Source organism: Populus euphratica, unplaced genomic scaffold, assembly GCF_000495115.2.
Source record: "Populus euphratica unplaced genomic scaffold, PopEup_1.0 scaffold39.1, whole genome shotgun sequence".
Classification (NCBI taxonomy): domain Eukaryota; kingdom Viridiplantae; phylum Streptophyta; class Magnoliopsida; order Malpighiales; family Salicaceae; genus Populus; species Populus euphratica.
Window position 1 is genome coordinate 1,199,780 of NW_011499897.1, and position 8,018 is coordinate 1,207,797.

Here is an 8,018-nt window from a genome sequence, read left to right on the forward strand (position 1 = left end):
CAATTTCAAACATGGTAAATTATGTTCTGACCATAAAATCATTCTATTTTGATTGAAAAATAATATATCTAATGTTGGTAAATCGATTTTGACCAATTATGACATGATAAACTTTGTTTTGACCCTAAAATAATGGTTTTGTTTAATTTTAATGCAAACTCGGTTTTGAATTTTAAATGATATTTTTTACTATGGTGATCTGTTTTTGATCAATTTTAACGTGGCAAGCGCAGTTTTTATTATAAAATGATGATTTTGATGAATTTTGATGGGAAACTTGGTTTCAATCATAAAATGATGTTTTTAACCTTAGTAACCCGCTTTTGATCATTTTTTATATGACAAACTTTGTCCTGACCATAAATGATGATTTTAACCAATTTTAATGAGAAACTTTATTTTTTACATGATAGCTCTTTTTTTCCTAAAAAATTTGTTTTTGGTCTTGAAATATTGTTTTTGATCTCTTTATTATAGTGGGTGGGAGCGGGGCAGGGTATAACAATTTTAAAAAAGCAATATTTATTTATTTGATTGGTTAATCGAGTTTAAATTTTTACATAAAAAATTATATATCTAGTTTAATGAGGGCCCACTTTCCAATCGATCCACTAAATGAGATTTTCTCAAATTTGATTTAGAAGATTATGTTTGATCAATTTTCTTTTATTTTTCAAGATTTTATACTATTTTGGATTTTTGTTTCCTCTATGTTTTAGGATTTTGATTCCATTAGCTAGTAGAAATTGGTTTTATAACTTATTTAAAGATATTGTAAACATCTTAGAGAAAGGACTTATCATATTAATATTTTAAAAACAAAATAAGATATTAGGATTCTTTGTGTCTTAGCCCTATATCAACCTAATTTCAGTCTTTTAGTGATTGTTGCTGCCTTATTATGCTTCTATTTGAATTAGAGTGCCTAAATTTTATAAGATGATCAATGCAGCACTTTATCTATAATATTAGTTAAAGTGTTTTTTTCCTTGTAATATATGGATAAATACAAAAGCGTATAACTAATTTAAAAACAAAACATTACAAAATTAGTATTCTCTTTTTGCCTAAAATTGATAAACAAAATCATGAAATATAACTATAGAGACCACACATCAATTTATGCCAAATATGTTGAATTCAAAGATTAAAAGTTAAATTCAAGAATTAGTTTATAATACTAAAATACTTGAAGATCAAAAGGAAAAGTGATCAAAAAATGGAGGGACAAATTATAAAGGCAAAAATTTGAGAATATATATTTTCAAGTATAGTATTTGTTTGACCTATAAATCGGACATTGTAAAACCATATAGCATGTCAATTGGATATTGCAACATTCAGTATATATATCAATTGGATATTAAAACTATTAATTTAGAATATATTAAATATATTATTTTATAAAATTCTTAAAATAATTAAGAATAAGTTTTATTTTATTAAATATTATTCAATTTTTACTTTTTTTAATAACATTATATAATTTTTTTATAATATTATCAAATGTTATTTTTTATAGCTCAAACAATATTTTTTAAATTTTATTCAATTGTAGTTTAATCATCTTTTTTAATTATATAATTATATAAAAGTAATTTTAAATAATTTAGTTTAATCATCTTTTTTTAATCATATAATTATATAAAAGTAATTTTAAATAATAAAATTATTGAAATTAATTGAAGTTATGACTCGTGTTATAAATTTAATGGGTTAATTTAGATCAATTTAATAACCTTTTATCTTAATATTTTTTTAAATTATTTTTAAAGAAATTAAAGAATTATTCACGGCACATGAGAGTATTTTTATTTGCTTGCATATTTTTAGTAGTTATTTAAAAAATATTATATAATAACATGTTATCATAAATTTATTTTATTAAATAAGTATCGAGTTTTGAATATATATATATATATATATATATATTTATATTAAAATATATATATATATATATATATTTATACTGAAAATTATATGTTAGTAATATTGAAGTTCTTTTTTTATGTGGAAATAATTTTGACTTCATATATAGCTGCCTTCAAATCTATTATATAAAATTATTACAGTGTAATTTTTTTTTATTTAAAAATATATTAAAATAATATTTTTTATTTTTTAAATTTATTTTTAATATCAATACATTAAAATAATTTAAAAATATAAAAAAAATAATTTAAAACTAAATTAATACCAAAATACGATTTGATGAGAATTACAATCAGAATCTGATTCCTAATTACTTCTAGAGGAAATTAAAAAAAACAAGTATGAAAAAATTGAGAAATAAAAAAAGGTTCTGTCAAGCCCCAAAGTCAGACGGTCGCGGAAGAAAACAGCAGAAAAGCAAAATAATGTACTCGATTGCAGAATGGCTGAGGCTCCTGCGTTTACAACATGTGAAGGAGGAGGAACAAAAAAAAAAGTAATAGTGAAAAAAAAACTTCAGTCATTGAAATAAATTGAGTTCCCCCATGTCATTTATTAATGAATCCCCCACTTTTTTTTTATTAAATATAAGTATTGTAAGTAATGGTGGGTATATTAATAATTATATAGTAATTTAGGAAATAAAAAGAAAAACAAATCCTAAGATAACTTACATTTATTTTATTTCGTTAGACAATTAAAACCTACATCAATAAAAAGAAAAAAAGGAATTTGAAGTAAGTTTATTATTATTTTTATCAAATTAAGGTGTGTATTTTTTATCCTTACCTTTTAATTGAGTTTCTACATACATATTATGGCTATTAAGGAAAGTTTGGGAACGTTTGTTTTACGTTTGATTTTTAATCCAAATTAAAGAGTGGGCATTTTACTAATGAAGTTTTAGATCGATAAGAAGTTATTATAAGTGATTTTATATATTTTTTATAAATTAATTTGAAGTAACAGTCGAATTAAAGAATTGAAAAAAAAAAGGCTGGGAAGTTTAGACCACCATAATCTAGTTTTTTCAATGAGTGTTATGGTTGGTATTTAGCATCTAGCCATGAGTTCTTCAATTTTACAAGTTATTTGTCCAAATAAGAATTGCAGATTAAAAGTTATGATGATTGAAAAGTAAACTTCTTGAATATGTAACTTCTAAATATATAAAAATATAAAATGTTTAAAGCTCACTCTCGGTTAGGAGAGTGTATTTTACCCTGAATATTTTATGGCTCCAAAGTTTATTGTCTTTGTTTAAAATGTTACCAAAACAATTTAGTGTGTTTTGATATTTTTTATGAATTTATGAAAATTATGTCTAATTATTGAAATTTAGAAGTTAATTAATTGCTAAAATTTATTTTGGAGATTTGATGAGTTTTATTGTTTGGTTTTAAATGTTTCAGTATACTAAAATTAATTGACTTTTATATAGAGTTTGGATACATGGAAAATGTTTCATAAAGGGTTTTATTTATATACGAATTAATTCATTTACTTAATAAAATAATTAACTTTCAACACATCAACTTATTATGCCTAGAATACTTCTCTCCTTAAAATAAAAATATTTCATATCATTTTCTATCATATTTTATAATGTTATTATTCTTTGACCATAATTGTTATATGTTTTATATGATTATTTTTGGTATATAATTATTTAAAAAATTAGATATTTTATTAGCAAAACAAGAGGTTGTAATAACATAGTTCTAATGCTTTTTGGATAAAATTTTAAGGTTATTTAAGTTAATGATATATTTAAATTTTAATTGAATTAGGAATTAGAAACAATTTTATATATTGCTTTGGATACTAGTGAACATATAATTTATATATTTGTTATTGTTAAATTGTTAAGAATACAAGGTTATCTCTAAAGTTAATATTGGATTTGTGTATTAAGTAGTTGTTTATCTCTTTAGTTTGTTATTTGAGTTAGAAAATATACATTTACATACTAAATGAGTTTTTTTTATTAAAATATTTATTGATTTGTAGATTAGATAGATCAAGTATGTTATATAATTTGTAAATAATATTAATTTTTTAAAAAATATGTTTACGATTGCAAAAATATTTTCAATAAATTTTGTTTTAATAACTTATTTGTGAATTAAACATGAATATAAATTTAATTGATTAGGCTGTGAACCTGATTTTTGGGGTTATATACTCGTTTTCGTAAATATATCTATTTAAAATTTAATACCTATTTTTTTTTTAAAAAAACCCATTGCTAGAGTATTCATGAAGGACTTTGAAGATGAGGGTGCAATTCATATTCGTGTTTTAAATGATTAGCTTAAATTTTTTAAGTTTTTGAATGAAATATAAATATACTTATGAACTTTTAAATCTTTTAAAGTACTAAGATTTTAAAATGTTTTGCATACTTGGTAGAGCTAAGAAGATAATTATTATTTAATAATTATATGACACTTATTTTTTATTTTTTCAAGTGATCTGAAAGAAATATAAAATGCTAAGTGGTTTTTTTGGAAGTTTGTAATTGATTTATAGGCTTTAATGTTTTAATTATTAGATTAATTTATGATTTTAGATTTGTATTATATTATATTATATTTTATTTTATTTTAAAATTAAGTTATTTGATATGAGATGATTTATATAGAGTTTAATTAATTTATGATTCAAGATAAAAAATTATTTTAACAAAGTATTATTTTAATAATTGAAGTTGACATGCCATGCATGTTTATAAAAATTTAAATGCTCTCACGCAAAAAGGATATTTTCAAGATTTTTTTTGGGGCGTGACAGCAGGTTAATATCTTCTAAGATCAATTCTATCTTTGATTTTCTATTAGTTTATCTCCACCGTTAGTTTCTCACAAAGTAAAAAGGAATGCCCAGATTTGTACATCATCAAAGCACGCAAGCACAGTCCAAAAACCTAAGGAAATTTACAAGAATCCTTTAAATACAAAAATGCAAACAGAACCCACAAGTTTGATTAAAAGAATAGCTCCCAAGCCTGATTCAAGAAAAACTCAAAGAACCCACGTCAGTACTTGAAGATGGTGGTGATATTATGTAGAATTCAAGGAACCCACTTGAGGTTTTGAGAGTTTGAGCTCGGGTTTCTTGATATACTGTTATTGTGGAGAAGTTGATGGTTTAGATAACGATTCAAGATGAAATTCTCCTTGTCGTTGTTGTGTTTTGTTGATGTTAGGGTTGATCGCTGAAGGGTTTGACAACAAGGATTCCTTGATACAGTGCATGTGTTCATTGCCTCTCTCCAGATCTCTCTTGGCGTGAATTTGTATAGGGAGAGAGGGTGAAAATTTCAAGTCAGGGAATAAAATAAAAATTTTCACGTTGCCTGCTTTGGTGGTGGTCAGTTTTACAGGTTAGGGAGTGGCGACAGCCATGGTGATTAGGTGGTGGAGAGAGGAGGAGGAGAAAAGAAATAGAAATAGAAATGGACGGTGCTCGCTTTTACGAAGAAAAAGGGGCATGTATTCACGGGGTAGCTGAATGTTTTAAAATTAAAAACAACTATTTTTTTCGGTAAAAAAAAAACTAAATATAGATTGATTCAAAATTTGATTCAAAATATTTTTTTTTAAAGATTTTTATTTACGAGTTAACAATCCATTTTTATATTGTATGTTTTTTTTCATAATCTCCAATTATTTACTCTGGTGCATATCAACTTACTAATAAATATTTAACTTGAGAAGAGATTCTATTTAGAATTTGAAAAAAAATATTTTTATTGTTTCATGTCTAAAAGTAAATATATAATAAATTTAGTATTAATAAACCTACTTTGTAGGAATATAAGTCTTTATTTTCTATTATTTAGTAATATAATAGAAGCCAATTAAATGAAACTAAAATTATTATTATTCCCTATTATTTAGTCATATAATAACAACTAATCAAATGATACCAAACTTGTTCTCATAGGTTTATATTATCAGGAGCACTATTAATACTAAATTTATTGTTAATTTTGTTTGTGGATGATATTGATTTTAGATGCATTAGGGATAACATTCTCTCTTTGAATTATCAAAATGCCAATTCACTTAATTTTAATTTGATTTAACTAAAATAAATTATAAGAAGATATTATATTAATTTTTTAAAAAAAATTGTAAGTCATGTTTTTAAAATATAGAGGGTGGACAGATCATATGAGACTTTTTAATAATGTTATTAAACTTAACTCGGTAAGCCAATCTTGAAATATTTTAACTTATTTTTTTATTTAGTTAGAGACTCAAATTAAACCATGTGATAATTATTATGACCTAATCTAATTGATTTGGCTAGTTTAGAAGCAATCCAAATAATCTATAAAAATATGAGTTGATTTCTAAAAAATATAGAATAACACTATTTTTTTTTATAATATCAAAACATTGATATATTATATCGACTCAGATTAACCATTAAATTTATATTCTAAATAATAAATAAGACCACAAAGCACTAACCTAGTTGATCAATTATCTATTTATTTCACCTTTCCTTATTCTATTACTAGTTGGATTTTTATTGGTCTTGAGTGAAATGAAGTCCAATACCTAATTAAAGAGTTATTATAAGATAAGGAACTAAACATTATAAGGTGTTGCTATGATATGATCCAGTTGATTTGATATGTTCAAAGACTACTTCGATAATTGCTAAAATTACTGGTTAACTTTAAAATAAGATTTTAGAATAATATTTTTTTAAAATATTAAGATGATAATATACTAAATCGAATCTGGTCAACCGTTATATTAATGACCCGAGTCATAAATATGATTATAATGCGCTAACCTTACTAATTAAATATCTCTTTCGTTTTCTTTCCCTTCTTCTCTCCTGACTCAACCGAGTTAGATAAATTCAGAATAGAATCAAAGAGTCATTAGGAATCAAAAACTAAATTGAAAGAAGATAGTCTAGGATCGATTGTGATGAATTTCAAGACTCAATTGAAGGGTTTTTATTGAATGAAAGAGCAAAAAAATGTCTTGCACGTGCAATGCAAGTTTAAATGTATGATAGAGTTATTGCATTGAGAAGACACGCATTACTTTCTTCGATCTTTGAAGATGGTCGTTCTTCATGTTGATGGAAGCGTCCTGGTAGCAACTAACTTCCAATGCAATACGTGGAAGTGACTGAGCTTTGGTGTGACTTCAATGATCAATTCTTTGATATCTGGAGATAGCTGTTTTTTTATTTAAATTTAATGATAAATTTTTTTTTTTGCACTTTATAAAAAATCCAGAAATCCAAGTCAAGCTGGTTAGAATAAATTATCTAGGTAAATCTTAAATAAAATCAATAAAAAAAATTAAATAAAAAATATAAACTAAAAAAATTTAAACAGTAACAATTCATAATGCAATTAGTTTATTAGCTATTGCAAGAGAAACAATCAATTTGCTTAGCCTTTTTTTTTAGTTTTTTTTGTTTTAAGTTTAAGTTATTTTTTTCCAATAAGAGATAAATTTACATTTGTTGATTCATATACAAAGGAGCCAAGCTCTAAAGAATTTGACACGAAATCTAAGTGGTTGGTGGATGTTATACTTCAAAGTAATTTTTTAAAATATACTAATATAATATTTTTAAATATATTTTTAATATCAATATATTAAAAAAATTATAACATATTAAAAAAATATTTATTTTAAATAAGATATAAAAATAAATTTTAAATTAACAGTATTTTGATCGTACTGTGAAACTTTCCCGTCACTGACATGTGAGAATCGCTGCTTATCAGTCAGTCTAGGGTAAAATTGGTGCAGTGCCCTTTGTTTTACTCTTTGTAAAGAGGATGACAGAGTCACTGTGGAGGGTGACAGAAACCCAGTACAAGTATTAAAGTGCAAAAATAAAATAAAAAAAATAAATATTAGTAGATTAAAATAATTTACTGCAGGTAAAAGGATGTAATTATGATTATTTTTTAAAGTATTTTGCAGGTAAAAGGATGTAATTATGATTAATTTTTAAAGTATTTTTATTTTAAAATATATTAAAATCATATTTTTTATTTTTTAGAAATTATTTTTAATATTAGTATATTAAAATAATTA